The 27,043-nt window shown below is 36.9% G+C and overlaps 1 non-coding gene across 1 annotated transcript; it reads right to left on the reverse strand.

The window, feature by feature from the left end:
* Nucleotides 1-24,125: 24,125 nt before the first annotated feature.
* Nucleotides 24,126-24,228, reverse strand: LOC111753367 (U6 spliceosomal RNA). The gene has a single exon (XR_002788173.1). It is a non-coding gene; the product is annotated as a U6 spliceosomal RNA (small nuclear RNA).
* Nucleotides 24,229-27,043: the final 2,815 nt, after the last annotated feature.

Below are 27,043 nucleotides of genomic sequence, written 5' to 3' on the forward strand. Positions count from 1 at the left end.
GGTTGGGTTTTAGTTTATTGATTATATGATTAGCTAATTTCCAAGATAAGCCTTTTCAAATTGTGTTCTACCTTCTTTTATAAAATTCCCACTTCCATGTTGGAGCTATTCTTTTTCTGCCCAATCGGACTGCCAATCTTTTGATCCTGTCAATGTCAAATAATGGATGAGCATGTTACATGCACAAAGATACAAGGAGATTATTTCAGAATGTAAATCAACTGCATCAAGAAAGTCTTGCTTTGAAAAGGAAACTGTGAATGAACTAACCAGTATGCTTAATGATAGAGTTGTCTTATTTTTCTTGTCACTAAGACACAATGCTGAATACCTCCAAGTTAAAGGAGGAAGGGTTTATTTTAGATTACCATATGTTGGTATGGCAGAGGAGAAACAGTTTGTGGCAGGGCAGGAAAGAGGTGGAGAAGCAGGAAGTATGGAGCCTTCCTTTTCTTTTACTCCATTTGGGCTACAAGTCTGTTGGTTGGTGCCACTCTCACCCAAGGTGGGCTTTCTCATTATCTAGCTCAAGAACGGTGCTAAAACATTCAGTGGACTCATTTAGTAATCACACACCCTTAATGCAGATTAACACACTTGTAGATCCAGCCACCTCTGAAAATCCACAACTGTGATTGCATGCAGCCTGTGGGGACATCTAGATACAACGTATAACAGAGATGGTGTTTCTACTGACACAAGCTCTGTGTGTACTTTCAGGTTAGTAACAATATCTGAGAGACTTCAAGGTGGTTCATGAACACTTTGAGTGGTACTGATCATTACCAGTTCAAATAAAAGTGTGTGTGAAATTCAAGACATTCCAACATAGTTCATAAATACATGTACCTGATAAGATGACAAGAGGTTTAGAGATGGCAAATCTGTTTGGATGGCAAATCTATTAGATCATGCAAATTCTCACTTACACAGGCAGCTTACCTAGGGCTTTTGGAAGATGAGTGGATCACAGGAGTGTTTAGTTTAATATGATGTTAGATAGAGGTCACTAAGTGTGAGCACATTTTCCTGTTCTGTTCTGTTCTCTCTCTCTATGCCCTGGCTCCCATGACATGAGCAGCTTTGCACTATGGCAGGTGATTCTACCGTGTCTTTTCTGAATTGAATGTAGCCAAGTATGAACTGAAACTTCTCAACTTATATGTAAAAACACATTTCTCCACTCCTACATTTGTGGATATAAGGTATTTTGAGCCAGCTAGAAAGTAACTAAGAGAGCTTCTTTCTCTTTTAGAGATTACGCAAAATAAAAATAATGATTCAGAAGCTTCAAAAAGGATGGTACAGTGTGTAGAGAGCCTTGATAACAGAAAGACAAAAAATATCTCTTTAAAAAGGCAAGAAAATTATAGTAATTGCTAAGTTTTAAGTCAATATTACTAAAATTGACATCAAATAATCTATTTTCCATATTTTTAAATTAAATGATAGAAAACCTAAAACACACTTCCTTTTGAGAAGGGGTGTCCCTGTGTAGTGCAGGCTGTCCTTGAACTCACTATATAGCCCAGGCTGGCCTCAAACTCACAGCAATCCTCCTGACTCAGCCTCCTGAGTTCTGGGACTACAGGCATGCACAATCACACCCGGTTTAAAACGTATTTTAACAATAGATTTTAAAAAAAAAAAATATGTCTACAAGATAGCATTTACAAAACCAAAATTTCAAAAACAAATGTAAATGAACTTAGCCTCATTGATGTGATGGTGGCTGTTTTGGAGACTTGAGTTCTCCCCGCCACCCCCCCCCCAGGTCATCTTTCCTCATTTATAAACTAGTACAATAGATGCTGTGCTGGAATAATTTAAATGCCACTGGACAGGATAATTTAAACCCTGTTCTAGCTTCAGAAAAATCTATAATTTGTTGCATTTCCTGGTAAGGACTCTTAGCCTCACTAATTTGTCAGAAGTGTTTTGTGCAAGCAAAGCACTACATTTGACAAATGTATTTACCGCCATGTGCTGCATTACGATACTTTGGTCAATGACAAACTGTATGTGTGACAAGGACTACAATGGAGCTGAAGAGTTCCTGTAACCTGCTGATTTCATAGCCCTCATCTCATTAAAACACAACTCATCTCTTGGATGTTTACGTGAGGCTGGCACAAACACACCCACTCTGCTGCCTATTGTATAAAAGTAAGGCACAGATAACTATGTACAGCCCATAATACTTGATAATTATAATGAATAAACTATGTTACTAGATTATACATTTGCTATAGCATACATTTATAATTATTTTATAATATACTTTCTAATTATTAATAGAAGAAGGAAAAAGTATACTAAGACATACTGGCATCATCCTCCCACAACTCATATTTACTGAGTACCTTGGTAGCTTCATTTTCTCTTACACTTGAATGAATCGCAATTGTGTTCACTGTACACTGACAATATTGTCAGTAATAGGTCACTGCAACAGTCAGATGTGCCCCATTCTACCTGAGCTAAAATAATGAAGAACAAGAAAAAAACTACAGAAGTTGTTAAAATTTTTTCTTTATTGAAGGCAATGGAAATAAGAAAGTTCAAAAATTACTTTATCAGATATGGAGCAGATTCTAATGATGAGGACTGAGGACCAGACAAAGAAGAAAATTTCATCAGCACCTTGATGAGCATGGTCCAAGCAAAAATGTTTTCTACGTTAAGAGAAAATACCAGATTTGACAATAATGTTGGTTTGACGGCTAGCTCTGCATGGTTTAAAAGCTTCATAAGTTATTTTTCATTCCTAATGTGGGAGCAAGGGGGTGAGTCTGTTAGTACAGATGGGAAGGTAACAGGAGAATTTTTAGAAAGTCTAGAGAAGCTGATAGTGGAGGACAGTTACTCACCAAAGGGCACCTGTGGTAGGAATAAAAGCTCCCTATTCTGGGAATGGAGGTGGAAAAGGTCTTTTCATTCCTATACAAATGAGTGCTGTAGACACCAAGTTTCAAGGCTTTTAAGGTCAGGAAAACATTCTTGACTGTTCCATGCTGGATACTGAAATACTGTGAGGGCACAGTGAGAACTCTGTTACCTCAGAGTACCTCAAGAAACGCATGCTCCCAGCCCCCTACTGAAACTATAAGAAGGGAAGGATGCCCCAGTTCCTCTTCCACGTTGCCCTCTTGAAATACTTTGCCAGTGAAATAGAGAAGTATTGCTTGAAGAAGAATATGTTTAAAGATGTATTCATTGTTGATAATGTTCCTGTACATTCTCTTTTAACTGGTAATCTAGACTCCTAAACCAAAGTGATGTTTTTCCCTTCAAAACTCAACTCTTTAATACTGATCAAGGAGCCATAGCAGTTTTTAAAGATCTCAGAAAAACTGTACCCAGACTATTGTTGTAACTGAAGAACACACTTACAGAACACTGCTGATATTGTAAGCGGTTTCCAACTTCTATATATGCTTGGGGTGATGTCACCAAGGAGTACATGAATAGCTCATGGAAGAAGACATTCCAAAAGTTAACTGTGACTTCAGAGCACTTGCTGAAAATGAGAAGGTTTAAAAGTCAACCAGACTGTGGCGCAAAAGGCAAACAACTTTAATCTAGCAATGGATAAGAATGACACTGAAAAGCTCCCGAAATTGTTTCCTAAGAAATTGGATAATAAGGAGTTATTTTAAATTGAATAGTAGTGCTTAGCTGAGGGAGAGAAAGGAGAACAGGTAACAGCCGGGGTAGAAAAATAAGAAGAACCTACAAGAAAAGTCAATGTAAGCATTTAGCGGAAGCGGTTAGAGACCTCAATAAGCTCCAAAAAGAGGTTGCAAACTTGGAACTCAATGCTACAGGTTTTTATTAACAAAGTGATCCTGGCATATTTTCTGCTTACAAAAAATCTATGATGAAAAAAAGGAAGTAAGCAAACCTACCATGGATATGTTACTGAAAAAATGGAGGGGTATTTTCACAGGAGTAGTCACCATGCACGTCCTTTGGGACAGATTCAAAAGAAAGCACTGTTGCCATAGGAGCGGACGGCTCTGTGCATGTTACTGACCCTGGAAACCTTCCAGTGAGAAAAGATAAGGAGGGAGAGGAAGACAGTGACATTGGTGATCTTGAAACTGTGTAAGTCAGAGTTAATATTTATGTTTGTTTCTTAGTGTTAATTTTTTTTCAAAATGTAAAAAATGAATACATGCATAAGCAATAATCTTTAGAAGAAAAAAGTTCATAGAATAAAAATATAAAGACAGTATTTCCAGCAGCTATACAATGTATTTGTTTTTATAGTGTTAGTGTAAGTCAAATAGTTAAAATATTAAAGTCTATACAGTAAAATTTTACTTTCAGCTAAGGTTAATTTATAATAAAATGACCATTTACAAATTTAGTGCAACATCAGTGCATGGTGTGTTTATAAAGCTTATGCTAATGGTTTAGGCCTCTTTTTCCCACTGTCATGGAGAGAAATTTTCCATCTTACAAATTCCATTCATCGTAGATGTCCTATGAAGGTTTACCATGTTTTTAATGCTTTAAACTGCATTTGTTATTGTATGTGATGGATTGACAACTGACGGACAACTTGTAAACCCAGCTAAACTGAATCAAGTTGGTGGTGGCTGTGGATGGCCCACCTGAGGATTGTTGCCAACAATATAAAAAGAACTGGAGAGGAAGAAACGTTGTTTCTCCTGTTGCCGTTGGTTCTCCTGGAAAAACCTTTGAGCTTCTTCCCTGATATGAACTTGGCTGTACTCATCATGAGGAGCTCAGTGTCTTGTTGTTGCTGAGGATGGCTGTGGTTCACTTTCAGGGAGCTTTGGTCATTGCTTCTTGACTCTGGAGGGGAAGATTATGCTGTTCAGTTTCCTGGACAAGCTTGTCTTGCTGGCTTCCTGATATGAACTTGGCTGTTCTCATCATAGGAGGAGCTCCAGACCTCATTGTTGCTGAGGATGGCTGTGGTACTTTTTGGAGGAGTTCTGGTGCTTACTTCGGGTATAACTTTCTGGCTCCAGTGCAGATTCCTCAGCCTGCTGGCACAGATCCTTTATCCCATTGGTGCAGATTTCTAGTTTCCAGTGCTGACCTTCAGACCCTCCCAGAACAGATTCTTGAAACAGGCTTACAGAAGATATTGTCCTGGGCTCCAGGTCTTCAGGTGGAGTTGTGCATGATATTGCCATGAAATTCAGACTCTCAGCTAGATTCTTTGGGTCCTTAGTGTGTGGACAGATTTCCTGTACTTTTTTGTGTGTTTGACTCTGTGGGTGACATTATAGTTCAATGAATTATTTCTATATTAAGTTGCAAATGCTGACTGCAACATTGTACCTTTCATGTGTTTCAATACAGAAATACAATTGTGTTAAACTGCCTATAGTATTCAGCAGTATAACATTCTGCATAGGTTTGGAGTCTAGAAGCCATAAACTCATTACAATGCCTAGCTGTGTAGTGTTCAGGCTATATCATTTAGGTTAGTGTAAGTAGCCTCTCAGATGCTTTACACAACAATAACACCACAAAACAATGCATGTATCGGAATGTATCTCCAACACTAAGTGATGAATGACAGGATTAGGAAGTCCTTTCCCAAATGCATTTTTGCTTTCACTTAAAAATGAATAAGAAACACACAAAACAAAAAAAAATGTATTTATTCTTACAGGAATAAAATTTAGATCAAAATATGGAATAAAATTCATCTTGGTATGAGTAAGGAAAGGGAAAACGCTTTCCTTAAAGCCCATCTGCCTACTACTACTGGAATGGTAATAAATCCATCCAATTCAGTCCTAACATGACATTTGGCCTTGTGAAAGAGAGCATTTATTCAGTTCACTGTTCTGCCTCTGCATATTCTCCCAATCAAAGCAGATTTCAGTTCCCCAAATGACTTTCAGATTACTGATTCTACTGCCAGCTGTTGCAATAGAACTTAAATTTTTGGCTGAGGAAGATGTTATTGCTTGCTCAAATATTCATTTGTTGGCACATCTTTTTAGCAGGTGCTATTCAGAATCACAGACCAGGATTATGAGGCATTACAGGTGCTGGAGGAAAGATCACTAAAATATAATTCACTTCGTTCATTAAAACACACTTGCCTCTCGACATCTATGATGTTTGGGATATAGTTAGATCAATCTATTCTTCAGTCTTTGGTTGCTTTAGCAGTTAATTTTCAGAAACTGCCAGGTTTCAGTTTCCATATAAGCAAGTGGCTAGAGTAGAGAATGGATGCTACCCTCAGGATATTTATGCTAATACCATTGGTTCTACCATGGCCAATCCAAAAGCAAACTGAGAAAAATTAAAATATATTTAAAAAGAATTGGTAGACTAGTTTTTTTTCCAAATCAAATACCAAAGGAATTCATAACAAAGTGCCAGAACTAATAATTTAGAAGAATCGAGTATTTTTTTTTCATGAACTGAGAAAAAATTTGAAAGCCATTAGACTGTTAAGGAGGAAAAAATGCTGGGAACTTTATTTCACTGCTTTTTATGTAAATATTAGCTTTGTAGATCATTTGAAGTTTTGAGTCTTCATAGGTGAAAGTCACTTTCCATTTAGTGATTCACTCCAGAGGAAGCTAACGGAAGTTTCATAAAAGACAGGTGGTATATTCAGAAAACTCAGGTATTTTAAAGTGTCTGAATGAAATCATTATTTTTATTTATAAATGCAGTAGTTATATTGGTAATAAAAACTAGACTTTGTAGTCAAAAAATTTCATCTGAAAACAAAATTTTAACATGATTGGAAGCATATCATATGTTGAATAAAAAGATAACATACCTATCACTTAAGAATTTTCCCTAAAGATTCCTAAATTCTAATAAACATAAACATTTAATCAACAAGTCAACAAGTCTTTAACCATTCTATTGTTTTGTTTGTTTGTTTGTACTGGGGATTGAACTCACAACCTTGCACTTGCCAGGCAAGTACTTATGCCACTTGGCTAAATCCCCAGTACATTCTAGTGTTTTAAAGTCATCAATACATTTTCATTTTCTTCACTATAAAAAATTTTGTGCCAGTGGAAAACATACTAGTGATTTGTTATGGCTTGCGTTTGGATACCCCTACCCCCTAAAGCCTCATGTGGTCATAGGTTAATGGTGTTAGCATTAAGAATGTGAATGCTATACACTCCAAAGGAAGACAGCCTGGGTACAACATAAGGGACAGAAAGAGGTTTGCTGTTAGTTACAGGTCTTATAGGTTGTTACTTGCTTGCTTTTGCTGTCTTCTTCCAGCCATGAACTGTTTCTCCTCTGAAGTTCCCTTCTGCTATCTACCCTGCCCTCCAGCCAGCTGATTATCGACTAAAACCTCTACAAACTGTGAGCTGAAACCCTTCCACCTTTAAATTTGGGTGACTATCTTACCTCAACAATGAGAATCAATAAGACAGGTTAGAGCCCGTTTCTGATTTACTTATGGTTTTAGTACTGGTGAGGAATCTAAGGCTTTTACAGGGAATTACATTCTCAGCCTTTTTACATTGTTTGTTTTCTTAAATTTTAAGACAGGATTGCCCTGTCACTATAACTAGGTTTGAACTTGTGATCCTCCTCCCACTTTAGCCACCTGGAGAGCTGGGTTGCAAATGTGCACCATGTTTGACAGTGTGTGCTGTTGCCCGTGGTGCCTGCCATTAGCTGGATGCTGTGCTGAGGGCTACAGGAGGCTCTCGATAGGAATCCAGGTAGACACTGGTTTGGAATCTGGGTGATAATGGAGAAATGAGATGATCCACAATGCTACTTGTTACAAGAAGAATCTGGAGGTGGACTGTGGCAGGTGATCTCAGTTCCACAAAGATAAGAGACCACATCAACCTGGCAGCAGCTGATAAGAAGAATCAGAATAACCCCAATTTATCAAAGGTTCTCTCACATGGATAGCTTTTAAAGTTTCGAAAAGGAAATCATTGCTGCTTCCTTCTTAAAATAAAAATCATCGGTACTCCAAATTATACAGTGCAGTACCAAAGGTTTTAATTGTTATTTTCTGCATGTCTATATGTGTGATGGTATTTTTAGTATTTGTCTATTTTTTTTTAATTTTTTATCCCCTGGACAGTTTGTTTCAGCACTAATCAAAAAACATGGTTTTCTGAAAACCATAGTTTTTTAAAACTTCCTGACCATTCTCACAGTGTTGACGTGCTCTGAGATCTCACGAAAAAGGCCAAGTTGTGCTGTCCTTGCTTTTGTGTTTTGTTCCTCATCTTGGTTAAAAAACAAAAACAAACAAGCAAAAAACTGCTATCAATTTCTGCAAAGCACCTGTGAACAATTCATCAAACTACAGCTTTTAATCCTGATATATTTATAAAAGTAAAAATGTATAAACACATGGATTTTTTTTCTTTTCTGTTTTAAGTCAAGTGAAGCAGACTATAATACTTTTTATTGAAAATATTGGTAAAACTGTCCTAGCATCACTAAGATGTTGTCTTTTTGAACATTAAGTACAAGAAGCTAAAAGAAAATCACTTGGGTAAATTTATAGATCATCTTGTCTAAAGTAAATGGAAGTTTTTACAAACTGTGTTTTGTTTATGGTTTTAACATAAATGTAAAAAAAAAAACTGATACTTATTTTACAGCAAACACATTTACAGGAATTAGAATACAATAATTATTTTGAAAAATTAAACAACTTGATGTAGTTTTAGACATATATTGTTTTGTTCTGAATGTATTGATCTTCTGCAAAAAACACATGGCAAAGATTATTGTAAAGATTTAAATTAGTCAATGAGATGATACCATTGTCGTGTAAATTCAAGTAAATGATAGGAGTCACAGAGAATTCACCAACTGGATATTAATTTTAGTTTCAATATCTGTTGGTCAATCTGTAATGGTTCAAAAAGAAGAAATTCATTTCTCATGATTTTGGAGGTCCCGGAATCCAAGGAGAAGGTGTTGTCTGACTCATCTCCATGTAAGCTTTCTCTTCCTGGCTTGTAGACTGCCACCAGCTAATTGTGTCCTCACATAAGACATAAAGGGGGCCTTGGACTCTCTCTTGTTATGGGGACACTAATCCCTTTATACTCCGGCTCCCCAACCACTTACCCTCCTGTGAACACTTCTCCGAAGCCCCATCTCCAAATTACACTGAGGTTCTGCCTTCAGCATTGAATTTGGGGATTGGCAAATATTTAGGTCTTATCAGGAGATAAACCTAGGGACAACAGAGAATGGCAACACTGCTTGAAGTCTTTATATTTTCTGTGAATAAAAAGCATTTCACTATTGCCTTGCAGACTCAAAACTAAACACTCTACCTAGCATTATCAAAGAGTTGGTTTTCTCTTAGTTTTTCAGAGACATGACTCAAAATTATGCTAGATAACTGTTACTACTTCTTAAACTAGGTATGCAGCTAGCTCTATTTTCTTGTTGCTACCATATCTTGCCCCCTCCAAAAGCTTTAAAGTCTATATTACAGAAAATGAAGTGGATTATTTTCATTGTAAATCTGTAACATGAGCTTGAAGATTATTAATTAGAAAAAGCAATGAAAATATACATGAACCAAGCAACCCTAGTTACCCTCAATAGCATGTACTGTTTAATGTATCAGTTAAAAACTAAATTTATTTATTTGCAATGCTGGGGATTAAACTGAGGGCTTTGTGCATTTTACTGAACTATAACCACCTAGCCACATAAATTTAATTAAAAAAAGAGAGAGAACATTGACAGAGGTCAAAGGGATAGCATTGATTTGAGAAAATAAAAATTAAACACATGTACACTGTTTCAGGGCCTCTCTGAACAGTGTGTTCTGTAAAGAGGGAGTGGAAAGGGTTTATTCGTGTTTTTTATGCTTTTTATACAGAGGTCATTCATTGGCTGGGAAGAAATCCTAACTGCAACCCTATATTGATTGGTTAGTTAATTAGAGAACTCACATATGAGCAATACGGAAGGAAGATAGGTGAGAAGACCTGATTCATTTTTCTTCTGCCAGCTGGAAAGGCTAAGGGAGGTTTAGCCAGAAACTGTCTAATATTTTTTTTTTCCCATTGCTCCAACTTGTAACCTAATAGTTGAGGGCACTTTGCTTCTGTGCCTTCCTGGCTATCAAAGTGTCATTTTTCCCTGTAAGGAGAGCAGCCTGGGAGCATTTCCCTCCCTAACTCCAATCACTTATGTAAATACTGTCAATTTTTTTTCCGAAGAAAGGAAAAGGAACCCTCCCAAGATCAAGAAGAAGAGAGAGATTACCATATGAATAGTCACAGCAACCCTTCTAGAAGGTTTCCTTGAGTCATCCTTGTCCCTCACGGACAGACCTGAGCTGCCATACAAGCAGCACCCACAGCCAATGTAGCCTTCCAGGGCTCCTCCTTGTGAACCCTCCCCCACCGCACGCACCCTCACACTGCAGCACAGGCCCTGTGAAAATGGAAGCTCCTTTGCCGTTCCTGTAAACCTGCTCCTGATTTATTTCTTAGGGAGCATGAGCTTCAAAGGTCTACCAAATCTATTTGGAATTGTTCACCTGAGTAGTGTGGACAGGTGAGTCTTTCCAAAGACAAACACTGAGAACTGTTAACAGAAGAGATTTCTGGAGACCAGCAGTCAATGAAGACAAGCAGCAAAGAGCAGCATCCAGTAAAGTCTACCTCTGGGGTCCACTGCAAGCTTGGTGTTGGCAGCGATGGCTCAGGGTAGCAAAATAGCAGTGCCCAAAGCTGCCTGTGTCAACCATTGGCTTCCAGCACTACCTAAAGCCATCTGGTGACATCAAGGATGCTGACAGAGCTGTAGTTTTGTTGGTTCATGATTTCCACTTGAATCCAACAAAAGAACCCTAGACTGATTGGAAACAAGGCAGGTGAATGCTGGCTCTGTTTAACAAAATCTATTATAACATTCTGTGCTTTGATCTCCACAGATTCCGGTGTAATCTTCTCACAATTTCCTAACTCCCCTTTGGAAAGCAATAATCTGAGTCATTTTACTTTCTTTCGCAACATTAAAATTTCAGTGTTATATGGTAGAAAGTATTTTTAAAAGTTTTCCATCGATAAATACGTAAAAATCTAGCACTGTGTCCAAAGAATCTGTATTTTCTTCTATCACATTCTACATGTTTGAAAGAAAACTTTGTGTGAGAGAGAGTGTACATACATGATACTTTATACTTCTCTCATCACCAATCATCTTCTGAAGGGTCAGCCTCCAAACTCCGATCTCCAAGAATTATAGACTATTTTCTCACGTGTCAAATAAACAATTGTTTCCTTTGCCACATGCAGGACATATGTTCCATAAAGCAAGACTCGAAGAAATCTTCCCAAATGTTTAAATAGCATGTGTGTATGTCTTCTGGAATTGAAGACTATACTTCCACTCCAAAAATTTAGAAACAAAAAAGCCCAAAGAAGAAAATTTGCAAATGATTTCCTCTAAATAATTATCTGAGAGGGGCTGAGGATTTAGATCAATGGCATAAGCACCTGCCTTGCGAGCAGGCGGTCTTGAGTTCAATCCCCAATACAAATTTGAAAAAAAATAATAATTATCTGAGGATAGCTATTCCCTAAGCAGTTACCTCACTGGGATTTTTCTTCCCTGAAGTACCTCTACAGATGTGTAGCATTACCTTCCAACTTTGTTCTACTTAAATACTGTTCTTTATATGCACCTTCATAAGTAGATTAGATTGGAAAGTAAACCTTTTTAGTTCTCACCTAAATTATTCTTTCTTTGAAAGGCTTTTTCTTTCCATTAATGTTTTCTTATATCCATTTGATCAGATTCCATGTTATAATTATGTTTGATCTGCTCTATGGCTTGTGCATGGTTTCAGTGTCTCCAGACTCTCTGACCAGGTCTTATTCTGTTGCCATCCTCAGTGGTCATTCTGAGTCTTCCTCATATTTGTCTTGAATTCCTTCAATAAGAGATTTTAGCTAATCTTTCATTCAGTATCTTAGAGTCACAATTGGACCACAGCCCAAAAATGAAAGATTAAGCATATAAAATTGTCTTCTGAGACAGACACAAAGTAAAATTAGAAAATTTCCAACTTCACTAAAAATGACCAAGTAACTGGCTCAGATTGCAAGCAACTGAGTTCTAACTGTCACTATAGCACTGAAGATATTAGCAAACTTTAAGAACAGAATGTGTCAGGAAAGAACGTGTGAAAAAGCAGATACAGGATGCGTATAAATTCTTAGTCTTCTGTGAAGAAATAAATGCTCCTAATAAAAATGCTTAAACAAGTTTTTATAGATGTATGTGACAGAGTGAAAATTGGGTGGAATTGTATTCATCCATACTCAATTTCAGCCTGAAGAATTACCTTTACCTGGATATTATTTTATTTTTATAACTACAGTACCCTATCATTACTCATTCTCTTTCTTTCTAAACATGGATCCATAAAGAAATAAGTTTTACAATGGTTTACTTGAGGCATTTCCCTTCCAGTAAAATTGCAAAAAGTTTTAACGTCTGACAGCTTCTTTCATTCAGAAGTCGAAACAGTACTGTCTGATCATTATCCTCCTAGTTCCTTCCCTTCTACAACAGATTTTTTAAACTACTATATTATGACTACATAGTGATGCTATAATAATTGTCTATTAAAATATTAATGGTGTATCTTGAGCAACATGAACCACACAAATAAGTAGCAAACAATTCATACTATAAGTCAAACTTTCACACTGAGGCTTTATTTCAAGTATAGTACTCTGCCAGATTAATGGAATTATTTGTTATCAATGACACTGTTATAGTTTATATAAATAAGAACCCCAAAACTTATACTCTCAGGTAGGGTTTGAGTGGTCCTGACCTGACCTGACTTTGCCTTACGTAGGATCTGAGAACTGGCCAAAGGCTACTCACTGGGGGATAACATGGAAAGGTATCTCTCGCCCCCTGGCTACTCCTTTCTCTGTCTACTTTGTGCCAAGCATGACATGAACAGCTGTCCTTCACCCAGGCCCTTGCACCATGCCATTTATTCCCTGAAAGCAGCTGACCATGAACTGAAAGCAGGAGCCAAAATAAACCTCTTCATCAAGATGTAGCTGTTGCGTGTTTTATCATCGCAGCAAGGAAAGTGACTAAGACACATTTCAATACCAGATATGTAATGTCATTGCTGTGACAAACCTGACCACATCATGTATTTCACAGGAGAAGTTTGGAAAGTTTTGGAGGTGTGTAGCTTGGTAGGAGATTCGGGTCAAATCTCAGAAGACCAGAATGCTGATAGCAATGCAGTCAGTGAAGACCAGACTCCGTAGATTGCAGTTAGGAACAAATACTCCAATCACAGGTGGACTCCAGGCAGAAAATCATGCCCTGAAAGAAAACATATTAACATTTTGCTCATGTCCTGACACTGAGGGAGTCTGAAATTAAAGGTGGCAGTAACAAGAAAGTGGCTAAAGCAAATGTGTTTAATTTTTTTGTCTAATTGGTCTTACTTTTTAAAATCTTTTATGTAAACTTTACTCTTACTTCATTTTTATTTGCTAAGATTTATGTGTAAATTGGACCTAAAATGCCACCTTTTTAATTTAATTCTTTAAAGCAAAGCTAATCCCTTTCTGTTCTGGAAATATATTAATTCATCACATTTTAACAAACATTTTATTAAAGATCTAATGTATGTGTTGTGGTATTATAAACATGGAGGATATAGCCCGTGCCTTTATGGAGATCATATTCCATTAATTTAAAAGTAAATGAATTAGTAAACCAGAGAGTTTCAGAATCTAATAAAGCTAATATTTTTTAAAAATTCGCAACAACATATTGCAGAGGGGTGGGGGTAAGTGGAGGAGGGGAGTTCATGCTATGCACCCCTGCAATGCGTCCCAGAAGGCAGATGCCTGCCTGGAACACAGTGAGTTCCTGCTAGAGCCTCCTTACTCACCCCCTTAAGGGACTAGGAGGCCACCTGAAGATGGTGAGTTCCCAATGTGTGCCCCACCCTTACATCCCCAAGGGCCAGCTGGAAGAGTGAGTTCTCCATCCAGGTCTCCTCCATTGCATCCCGGAGAACAGGTAGGCTGCAAGAAGGTGGATTCTCACTCTGTGCCCTCCATTATATCCCATACAATGGGGCTGGTGGGAAGACAGTAAGTGCACACTCCCGCCGGACAGCAGGGATGGCTGGAAGATTGTAAGACCGAGGAGAATCCTGAGACCCAGGACAACAGACTGGTGCATGGAAGTACACATCAAGAGGAAAGTAATCAGCTAGGTCAGTAACATGGAAGAATCTAAAGCAGCAATAGGAGATAGAATATACACTCTGGAGAACTCCACTGATAGACCAGCTCCTACATCAGAAGTCAAGACCAGCTCCATACCCAGCACATCTCTGAGATGTAACATGGACGTTATCACAGAACTGTAAACACCAGTAAAGGTAGTTCTTGGGATCACTATAAAGAACAAACCCCATCTGGAGGGAATTACTGAGGAACAGGCATCTCCTTTCCTCTTTGAGAAGGCTTCAATGCTAGTGGAAGAGCTGTGTATTATGGGGGGGGGTGTGCATCAACATAGAAGGCACAACAAAAGAAAAAGAGAGGATGGAGAAGGCAAGATGCAGAGGCAAGGGTGGACCCAGACCATCCAGCCATCCAGGACAGGCCCGGAACTCAATGAAATGGATGAAATTTAAAGTCAAACACTGAAATGATAACAACAGAAGCGAAAAAAAAATAATGGAAAAGGCTACAGAGAAAATGAACTCTCATGTACAAAAAGAAATGATGCTTAAAATCAAAGATAATAGAGAAGACACAAATAAAATAGGGGAACTTCAAAAAAGATGGAAAGAAAAACTAACCAACATAAGAGAAAAATGGAACCCATGAAATAGATCTGAACAAGATCTAAGAGATTAAAACCTCCACTGAAAGTATATGCAACAGATTGAACGAAGAAAACAATAGCATTTCAGGTCTTGAAGACAGAATTTTAATTAATAATTATGAAAAGAAAGATGGCTCAAAAACATAAGAGACCATGAGAAATCAATCCAACAGCTACCAGACAAGTCAAAGAAGAACAACACAATATTGACTGGGGTCAGTGAGAAAGCTGGAGAAAGCACAAATCCCATAACAATCACGAATACATATATACCTAATGTAGGAGCACCCAACTAGATAAGAAAGTGATTGGTAGACTTGACAAATCAAATGAGCAATAACACAGTTGAAACAGAAGATCTCTACCCCATGTTCACATAGAGACATCAACTAGACAGAAAATCAACAAAGAAATACCAGAGCTGAACCAAACCTGTGAACAAATGGAGTCAATGGGAAGAAGCTATGCTCTGAGGCCTCGCCACCATCAGGGCAGCATTGGTGAACCACCGCCCCACGTCTCTCCACCACTCTAGGAACCCCAGATAGGAGGAACCCAGGTGCCTAGTTCAATTCACTGTGCTGAGGGACTGGCAGCCCTGTAGGAGACATCCAGGGTGCAGCAATGGGCTGATTCAGAGGAACCCAGGAGAGTGTCAGGACAAAGGAGCAAAATATAATCTCAGACTTGCAAGTTTGGGAGACACAGATATGGTATAAATTAGAAGTAACTTGTAGGCATGCACATATAACTGCATGTATGTTAAAGTGTACAAGACAGGTTAACCATACAACTAAGTTTTTGTTTGCTCATCAAACAGAATAGTTTGTGCAGTCGTTGTTTGTGTTTTCATTTTTTATGCTTCAATTTTGTAACTTGAACAACTACTTCTAAGATAACAGTATGTAATCTATCAACTAGTGATTTCTTACTGTTATTTTTTGAAAATCTGCTTTATTTCTATCCTTTTTTTTTCAGTTTTTTTCTCTAAATGAAAAAGTCACTCAGCTGAAATTTCTGAAAAGGTAACATAACTGAACATAACTGAGGTAAAGAGGCAACTTAGTTCTTATATTGGTTGGTTAATTTTATATGCCTATATCTGATGGTGTGGACAAGTATTTTGAAGATAACAAGAGGCATTATGGTGACCATTGTTAATTTTCTATTAACTTATTTGAAGTCCTGTTTTGTTTTGTTTGATTTTATTAAGCCTGATGAAATGGGCAATATTTTGATGATAAGATAGATTATGATAGCCATTTCTTATTACCTTTGTTTGCAGTTCTGTATCACTTTTATTGTTTTACTTTGATTGGTTTTATTGTCTTATTTTGTTTGGTTTTATTCTCTTAAAAATTAAGTAATAAAAAGTTCAGTAAAGTATAGTGCAGGAAATGAGGACTTTTGGTAGAAATCCAATTTGGAAGTTTTAAGTAATGCAGCTTCACTTATTTTTAAATCACAAGCAAACTTCTATAATTCATAGGTTTCATATCTATGGGTTAAACAAAACATAAATACAAAATATTTAAAATATTTGATCTGATATAATCATGTACAGTTTTTTGTCTAAATAATGCAGTGCAACAGCTACATCACACACACTGTATTGTGTAGTACAATCTAGAGATGATTTAAAGTACGTGGGAAGAAGTGTGTAAATTTCATGAAAACATTGCACAATTTTTATAGGGGAATTGAGTAGCTAAAGATTTTGAAATCTGCAAGGTGGTTCTGGAGCCATTCCTGCAGGAATATTTGAGAGAAGATTTTTATGGTGCCCTTGATTCAATAATCAGCCACAATAACAGCAAAAGGTCATAAATCCTCCAGTGAGAAAATAAAATTATATCTTCAGCATACTAAAGATAACATTTAATTGGACAAGCACTGTGGCAGCTTTGAAATATATGTAATCAACAGTCTTTAAAAGTAACATTTTGAAGTTTATGTCTTTTGTCTTCAATATCAGGCCTTTCTAACATATTTTCCCTCCTCTGAACATCACAGCACAATGTGCTAATGGTCCTGAGTAAGAGCTAAGCATAAAAGAACACTTGTAATTAGATGGAGTAAGAGACTCAGGTTGGAAGGACAAGCTCCCTTTGGTTTCTTTCCATGTGTAGACTTAGATAAGTGTCAAAACATTATTTTAAACTTAAAGTCTAACACCTTATTTTCTGTACTACCTTATATCAAAGTCACAGTAATAGCTCTCTCTAAGTAGTGAACCTCCTGAGTTCAGGGACGGTTTACTTCTCATGATGAAAAGCACATATTATACACTTTGCTGTAAAAGAATGATTCTCGTTATCTATTTATCTATTATATCATCAGTAAATGAAATAGATGAGTGTCCTTTTCATGAGGGGAGACTTCAAAGCAATATTGACATACATTTATGCCCACTTTTTAAATGATAGCTAGTAAAAAGTAGCATTATGAAGTCTCTATTTTTTATAGCTGTTGACCTAACTTTCAGTAGTCCTGGAATATAGCAGACCATCAACAAGTACCTGTTGGCCATCAAAATAAAACTTCTACAAATTTTTTCCACTCAATGTATTTGATCATCAAAGCAGTCAACTTAGGAGTAATTTAATTTTTTCAACTTTTTGATCTTTGCTTGAAAAATTCTTGAAAAAATTAATGGGCTTCAAAATAGAATTACAGATTTTATAGTAAACTCAGGCTGGCTTCTCTACAGGTACACTCAGTTATTTACTAGCAAGAACCATTAAATATAAATTAGGAAAAAAATCTTCCATATCATAGCAGGATGTCTATAATAAACAAATGATTGAAAAAAACGCTGATTTAAATAGGAAATCATTCATTTGCAGGTAAAATTTCCATTTTAAAAGAAATTAACCCTACACTCATGCTCAGATCAGCTCTTCCATAGTACAATGATGTTGTCAGTAGAAAAAGAAAGCTGATAAAATGACCAATGTAGCTCTTTTCAAATGTTTATTACTAGCACAAGTTTCAAATAACCTTTTTTGACCTTTCTTAACATAAGTTCTATTCCCTACTGAGAACCACCAGATGTCACTCCCCCAGAGTCTGAGAACCTTGTCTACTGATCACAGGCTGATGCTAGAGAGGGTCTTTAGATTGTACTCCAGTGAAAAATAAAAAATGCTGCAATCCTGGGTTACAGAAATAGGTTGGAGTGGTGACTACTGAATATTTATGTGTTTTCTAAAAAAATTCTGAGTCATGATGATGTTTTCTCCATTCTGCATTTGTGGCCTGCATTCTCCCCATTAAAACCTAAATTGTGACCGCAGCTTCTCAACATGTAACACATTTTAAAGTGCATGTGAGAATGTGAGGTCGCACTCCATACAGAACCTCGAGGGTCATTATAAATTCTCAGTCATCACGTTTATGTGCGAAACCGAGCATGCTCACTAATGCAGCCTTTACACTCCTCCAGACTTTTTTAAAATCAGATCATGAATCAGGGGGAGTTTAGTCAAGGGACTCATTTTCCTCCTGCAGTGATTGCATTAGCTGTCACAGCTAGAGTCTAAAACCATGTACTTGGGGTCACATTATCCTTGATCCAGTTCTGTTTTCGCCATTGGCAATATCAGCAGCTGTGGTTATTATAACTACCCCTAGGTGACAGAACTTAGCATTTCATTTGGGGGAAAATAAAGAAAAGCAGTGAAAAAGAAGGGAGGGTTTAATATTTGTGTAATGTGTAAGACAGTTCCAAGTACAAGGCAGTTAGGAAACAAATATCATCTAATCCTGCCTGCCTAGGATGAGAGCCCAGGGCACCATATTTTGGTCATCATTTAGGCCATACAGCACTAACTATTACTCTTCTGTCAGTAATCTGAATCATATTGGAAAAAAAAAATAGTGTGATTATTTCAAATCTTTTTCCTATCTCAGTCCTGTTGACTTGTTCTTTTCATGATTTTTTTGTTGTTCTTTCTTATCCCTTAACACTTCCAGGAAAAAATCCATGCATAAACATCACTTGGTTTTTTTTTTTTTTTTTTAGATCAGCATTTACTTAGTAATCCAAAACAATCATGCACAAGTCTGACATATCAGCTAAGAAGGGAAAAGCTAGCTGCTGAAAACTTAAATTTTTTTAGAGTGTGAGTAACCAAATGTAAGCTCGGATAAATGAACCACATTAGCTTCTAACTAATATAAATGAAATATTTAGCAGTTAGGAAAATTTTGTACATATAAAATATATTTGCATCATCTGAGATGCTGACCTTCAAATCACAAGAATGCCAGTCATGAAATTTTGTGGACTGAGACTTCAGAGCACTCCTCTGGGGACAAGAACTCCACTGTGAAGATTCTCTCTGCATTTGCCTATTAAAAGATTGGAAGAATCCACAAAATTCAATAGGATCTTTCCCCAGGCAGTATGTATGGAAGAAGGTGACTGCCTTTAAAACCTTACATAACCAAAACACCCTGTTAGATCTGTCAGGAAGCAGAGATTTTTGTGAAGAAGGCAAATCACACCTGTGTAGAGGTGTGCTACAGTGCTTAATTCTCAAGGACACGTTAAAAACTCTAGATTTACAGTTTTAAGCCAATGTAAAGTGGAAATTCTTGCTTCGAAAGAACAAAAATGATTTGGTGACTGCCTTTTCTGTGGAATCCTCCATCAGTCGTACAAACCCTGTTAACGCTGTGCCACCTTCCAATTCACACGACCATGTGCACGTTTCACAATTTGATTCTCTGCAAATAAGCTATTAAATTCCATCAAGTATGTCTGAGCTGGGTAGATAGTGAAAATAGGAAGCTGGCAACTTAGTCATAGATAAAGTTGAGGCCATGTATTAGGAGTGCAAGGACTGAAGCCTATCTTTTCATGCTTCTTGGCTCTGTTGATGGTTCTGAAGGCAAGTTCAGTTGGGCTGTTAACCGTTAACTTCGCCACCATTATGCTGGCACCAAGGGATTCTGTAGACACCTCAAGTGAGGTTGAAGGTGGAGAAGGGGAATTCCTTTACTTTTAAAATACTCAGGGCTTTATGCAAATAAGGAATCGAAAATTATGCCACCTTTTCCACAGCGTTCTTCTTTCTCTCTAGCCAAGAGTGGGCAGCCACATGTAAGCTCAGATAATGAATCACATTGTCTACTAATTAATATAAATGCAAATTTTCACAGCTGCATAATAGGTGCATAAATGTTGTCTTGCATTTTGTTTATAACTTGTGTGCAGTTAACGTATTAACCAGAAATAGCAAGGAAGAGGGAAGAGGGGTTGAATTCATGGAAACATAATGTTTTTCAGGAAAAAGAGAATGGGGAGTTATTGTTTATCAGTGTGAGGAACCATTCACACGGCATCTAAGGACACCAGAGGGCACAACCCTGCATGTCTAGAGCAGGCACACAGTGGGATACAATTATGTAACCATGACTTAGCACAGGTAAACATGTGTGCACTGGTTACAGCAATATGTAAGGATGTAAATATGAGATAACAGTCTGTATAAGAAATATACAATAAGACATGTGTCTATCACTCTGCTCTGTGCTGCCGGGTGTTGTTGTTGATGGCTTGCACAAGCGTGTTCTTTAACCTGGGGATCTCATCTGTGAAAATCTCCCTTGGGCCCCCCAAGCAGCTACCAATCAGCTACACAGTTTGGGATGGTGAAAAAATTCTGTTTTGGAGGTAGATGAGAGGGTTTTACAACAATGTAAATTATTGAAATGCTCCTAAGTTATATACTTAATATGTTACAAAATAGATTTTTATATTATGCATAATTTACCCCTATGAGCTAAACAGGTGTGAGAGTGAGAGACAGACTGACAGAGACAGAGTGAGACAGAGAAAGAGTTTAATTCCTTCTAATAAAGATCCTTCTCAGTGGGCTTAGATCTTATCTGGAAAATTCAGGGCAATTTCATCTTAGGTTCCTTAATTTAATTACATCTACAGACAGAGCTGTTTTTCCAAATAAGGTCAAATTCGCAGATTCCAGGGATTAAAATATGAGACGAATCTTTGGACATCATCATGCAACCATTGTTATAACACTGTATACATTTATAAATTCTGTATAAATCATACTTTTCTTATAAGCTATTCATGAAAAATTATTTATATTAAAGTTGCCTACAGACTGAAGTCTTCTTTTCCTGCGAGGGTCCTTTACAATCTCTGGACAATACAACAGATACAGAATCCTTTTAAAACAAAAGTAAATTTAAGATGCTTATTTATTCAAAAGATTCAGTGACACTCAACCTCTAAATCCCGTTTCATACAGCATAAAAGCCAGGTGTTTGTGTTAACCTGCTAGGCCATGCAAGATCTGCTGTTTATTTCCTAGCAGTTTATCTTTTCCTAGCTCATTTCACATTGCTCTCCCCCTTGTGCAATCTGTTAAATAAATCTCCACCATTTACTTACCTCCTTTCTCTGACCTTGTCAGGCAAGCTTTCACCTTTGTGTTGTTTCTTTTGACTAAAATGTTTTTCCCCAAGATAATTATGAAGTCATCAAATTGCTTCCGTACTTCTGTCCAAACATTAAAATAATGTTGCTAAAAAAATTAATGTTGCTATTTATTTCATTTATCTTTCTCTACAGTTTTCATCATATTTTAAAATAGACAGCTTGCTTATCAACTATTTATATCTTACATTTCATCCGCATTTACCAGAAGTTCCAAGAAGACAGAGACTTCTGATAGTTTTATTCACAACTATATCCAGAAGATAAAACAATGCCTGCAACATAATGAGGTTCTCAATATGTAACAATTGAGTGAAATAATCTGTAAGTAGCTCACTCATTTCCATCCAAGTATATAACAGATTGAAGAAGAAAATGATATAGGCTCACAAATATTTCCATTTAATGTTACTTCTGATTACATATAAAGTACCCTTTAAATTAGCATGAAGATAAGATTCATAATATATTTTTGTGGCAGTAAATCATAATGGAAATATCTCTTGATACAATAAAGAATCCAATTTTTAGAGCAGGAAATATTCAGGCAATGTTCAGGAGAAAAGTGTAAAAAAGGAAGAATTAAAATAAAAAATATTTTGCTTTAATGCTTTGATGCTCAATTAAAGTTAAAATTATTTTCCATATAGTGTTAATTTCATTAATTCAGAGAAAGAATTAAGGTGCCCCAGATAATAACGATAACCATATCCTCTTCAATAATATCCTAAATATCTTGTTCCAATCATATATGGCACCACAGACAGTATCCACATCAAAATAAGTCTTAGTCTATGGTAATTTCCTTTTCCTTGGATTGTGCACAGTAATATAAATACCTTTAGAATGAGAAAGATAATTCATGACTCCAACATGCAAAGAAATTAATTTGAGTATTTACTTGTCTGGGGAAAACGGCAGTTACATAAATCACTGAATTTCTCTATACCTTTGTTAAGCTTCATTTCTGTGCCACGTATGTTTGGTATGAGACAGACAAGCAGTAGCAATGCATAGTAGGAACTGATGCTGTGTGCCTATCTTTGTCATTTGACTAAGAATATTATGAAACTCATTTTCAAAGCCCCTTGATTATAATTACTATGTGTATAACCTTTGCACTTATTCATAGAGAGCTTTGATATCTGTCACATATGGTATCTTTATGATCCCACAGGATTTGAAGTCTTTCAGAACTTTAAGGAATCTGAAAAGATTAGCAGAGGGTGAATGTGAAAAATTCGTTATCAGGCTATATTTTTAAGAATACAATTCTTTGGGAAATAGAACAAAAGCAAATGCACTCCAAGATTCCTCTTCAAGCATGAAAAGTTGGTTCAAGGTCAATGAAGTAATTTTGGAGACTATATATATATATATATATATATATATATATATTTGCACTGCTACATTTTCAAAAGAAAAAGTATGATGTTTTCCCAGATAAAAACATACTATTCATGTGGTTAACTCTCCAATCCTTTAGCTATAAGTAAGTCAAAATTCAAAATCAAATTATTGGTGCTTGATATGGATATAATTTTATTTTAAAGTCAAAATTAAAATGTGACCAATGTAAAACTGTTACACTAGATGCTTCTTTTTTGTCATAGTTCACCACTGAGGCACTGCACAAATGATGAACAATTACTCAGAGTCAATGTCCAATTCAAACTCCGAGAAGTTCGAGAAGGGTCATCCTTAGCCAAGATCCCCAGTGTGAGAAAGTCTCATAAATTCAGCCCAGAATGGAAGCTTCCCTGGCTTTTTACTGATAGAAGCAGGATTCAAGGATAAAAGACAAATGAATGATGTCAGTGGAGGAATTTACATGGGAGAAGGGAGAGAATGGGAGCACACGGGAAAGTCAGGGTGGTTTGTTACATGATTGACCTTAAGATCACTCTAACTGATAAATCAGAGTATGGGGAGGACAAGGGATAGAGCATTAATTCCTTAAGGCAATTTGTTTTTATCTTATTTGATTTGGGGCCCAGTAGGCTATCTGTTTATCTCTATCCACGCATTCTGGGAGGCTTCAGGCACATGGCCTCATAACTCCCTTACCTCTGCATATCTTCTTCATACATAACTCTGGCTAACGTCCCCACACCTTTTATTAAAGTAACTCTGACAACATGATTTTGGGCTTCTTCCCCCTCCTCCAAAGTTCTCTCTCAAGGTAGAAGCAGTTTTCAGTCCCATGTGTACATCATTATGATCTGTATATAAATGGCTCAACCTTTCTCCCCCCGTGGATTCAGTCTGTCCACGGAGCACACATTCCCTTTTCCCTCTCCTTGTATTTGCATGAACAGAAACCAAACCATAAAGGAACTTGGAACGTAGATCTGCGATCTAACTTTAAGAAGTTCACTGATAGCGTTTGATTTCCCTGTGTCCACATCCTCAGTGATAAAATGAGCCATTTTATCTCTATCCTTATGGCTGATTTATCTTATTATGTCAAGTGATTTAGAACATGCAATGGAGGAAAAAATATCACTGTTTCAGTGGCCAAAGTGAAATGATTAACTTATAAACCATTAGGTTTTATGAATAAATAACATAAGCAATGATCCTATTAGACTGTATCTAGAGATAATAATTTAATAAATATTTTATTTATTATAAATCTCCAAAAAATGTGTTCCTATTAAATATATGGCTATATTAATTTCATTTAAGTTTATTAAATATTACATAATAAGAAATAGAAGCATCTATTGAAATAATAATCAACTATGAACTCAGAACAGTTCAAAACCTCTGAATTTCATATATTTATGTGAAACACTGTATGAATTTGCATGTCATGCTTATGCAGGGGCTATGTGAATCTCCTCTGTATCATTCCAATTTTAGTATATGTGCTACCAGAGCAAGAAGAAAAGACCTGAATTTTATACTTATGAATAATGGGAATAAGATATCCATGCTCAGAGAAACTCCTATCACTTAAATGTATACTGAGAAATTATGAGACTATTTTTGTACACATTTCTTAAATAAGGAACTCTAAATCTAATAATTTTACTTCAGTTTAATTTTGACTTTAAAACAAAATTTTATCCACACTGTGCACTAATAATTTAATTTTGAATTTTGTCTTATTTGTAGATAAGGCTTGTTAAGAGCTAGTGCTAGGGTTAAGGTTAAGGTTAGGTTTAGGAGTAGGATGAAAAGAAAATGACATTTGCAGAATCAGATTCTCCTGGACACTTCTTTACCCATAGAAGTGAATGGAAGAATAATTCTTAAAGTGGTGTTTGTAACTGCGAACAGCTGGAGTTCTGAGATTTTGTAGATAGACTAAAAATAAGCAATAGACTGAGAGTCTTCCCTGGAATGTCTGCCTATCTACACTACTGATTTTCAGAGTTCATGCATTGTATGAACCAGTAAATAGCAGTGGACATCAGAGTTCTCGATCAACCATTAGCATGAACTCTAGTTAAAAGTCTAACTGATATTACGGATTTGTTCTGCTGTTTTATATAAAGGTTGCATTTAGGGTTAGGGTCAGGGTTAGGAATGGGTTAAGTTTATGTTTAAGTTTAGGTTTAGGGTTTAGGGTTTGGGGTTAGTTTTTGGTAGGACTAGGACTGGGTTAGGTCTAGTGCTAGGTTTAAGGATAAAGTTACCTTTTGTTTCAAGGTTCAGTTATAAATAGTGTTAAGACTTGGGTTGTAGCATGACCAGGGATATCACTGTGGTAGGATCAGTGCTGGGGCTATTAAGAGGGTTAGAATTAAGTCTAGGTTTAGGGCTAGGGGTAGTAGTAGTGTCATGGTATTGCTGAGTTAGTGTTAGTGTTAGGTTTTCTATTAGGCTTATGGTTAGGGATATACCAGGTTAGGAGTTCAGGTTATTATCTGGTTTAGTGTTAGGTTTACAGTTAGAGCAAGTTTTAAAATAGGTTTTTTGGTTACATTTTGGGGCAAACTAAAGGGACATTTAGGGTGAAGTGTAGGTTTTGTGTTAGGGTTATTGATAGGGTCAGATATAGGGCCTTGGTTAGCCCTAGTGCTAGGGCTGGGACTAGGATTAGGTCTTGGATTAGGGCCATACTATAGATAGAGCTACCATTATCTTCATGTTTGGTTTACAACTAGGATGGTTTGGGATAAATCAGGTTAGTTCAGGTTATTATCTGGTTTAGTGTTAGGTTTACAGTTAGAGCAAGTTTTAAAATAGGTTTTTTGGTTACATTTTGGGGCAAACTAAAGGGACATTTAGGGTGAAGTGTAGGTTTCGTGTTAGGGTTATTGACAGGGTCAGATGTAGGGCCATGGTTAGCCCTAGTGCTAGGGCTGGGGCTAGGATTAGGTCTTGGATTAGGGCCATACTATAGATAGAGCTACCATTATCTCATGTTTGGTTTTTGAGTTACAATAAAATGAAGTTTGCAGACCTGTTTTTTCCTTGACACACTTCTGTTTAGAAAGGTGATTTTAGGAATAGTGCATAAAGTACAGTTTTTAATTGCACACTGCTAGAGCTCTCAGGTTTCACTGATAGACTAGATTCAGGGCATAGAGCTTGGATGTGTTCTTTGGAATGTCTGCCTCTACACTACTGATATTCAGAGTTCTTGCGTATCAGGCCTTTAGTGTGGATAGGAGTTTGGTCCAATGTGTGCTATTCAGCCCTGTTGGAAAGCAGGAGACTGTAGAATTCTCATTGACTCACTAGTATGAACTCTAGAAGTCTATGTGATACCACCAATTTGCTGTGCTGTTTTCAATGAATGTTACAGATCACATGTGTTTTGGAGCTAGTCTATTCAATGAAATGACTGGAACAAGAGTTCATAAGGATCAGTTTGTAACTGCATACAGCTACAGCTCTCAGTGTCTGGGTGTAGACTCTATACAGGGAGTCTGGCTGGGCTTTCTAATACCTGCCTCTCTACCACTCTGATGATCAGAGTGCATAGACAGCAGGCTTCTGCAGTCAATCGCAGTTTCACCCAAAATGTACTATTCAGCTCTGTGAAAAAGTAGAGGCATCAGTAGTCTGGATGACTCATTAGTGCTACCTCCACTTTAGAAATCTACCTGATGTCACAGACTTGTTCTGCTCTCTTAAAAGAAGGTCGCAGCTTAGGATTTTCCCCCTCATACTTGGACCCACAGAATTCAATGGAAGAACAAGGAAGATAGTGTAGTTTGCAATTGCAGACAGCTAGAAGTCTCAATGATTGGGTATAAGTTAGATAAAAGGAATGGAGTCTGACTGTACTTTCTGGAATATCTATCTGCAACACTTATTTTTCACAGTGTATGCATATTAGGCCTCTAGAGTGAATTGCCTAAAATATACTATTTAGCTCTGTTTAAAAGCAGGAGAAGCAGAGATCTGAATGTTTCACTAGCATGAACTTAGGTTTAGAAATTGGGCTGGTATCACAGATTTGTTCTGTTTTATATAAAGGTTGCAGAATTACATTCTTGTTCCCATTGAAATAAATGGAAGAATAACATGGTGAGCACAGCATGTGACTGCAAACAGCTAGAGCACTTATTTTTAGGGGATAGACCCTATACAAGGAATGGATGTGCTTTCTGGAATCTATGCCTATCTTCAATAGTGATTTTTAGCCTGTCTGTGTATCAGGCCTCTATAATAAATGGCACTTTGTCTTAAAATGTGCTATGGAGCTCTGATGGCAATCAGGGGAATGAGACGTTCTGAATG

The sequence above is a fragment of the Cavia porcellus genome, unplaced genomic scaffold (genome assembly GCF_034190915.1).
Source record: "Cavia porcellus strain 051 isolate PalLab524CR breed Dunkin Hartley unplaced genomic scaffold, mCavPor4.1 scaffold_8, whole genome shotgun sequence".
Classification (NCBI taxonomy): Eukaryota; Metazoa; Chordata; class Mammalia; order Rodentia; family Caviidae; genus Cavia; species Cavia porcellus.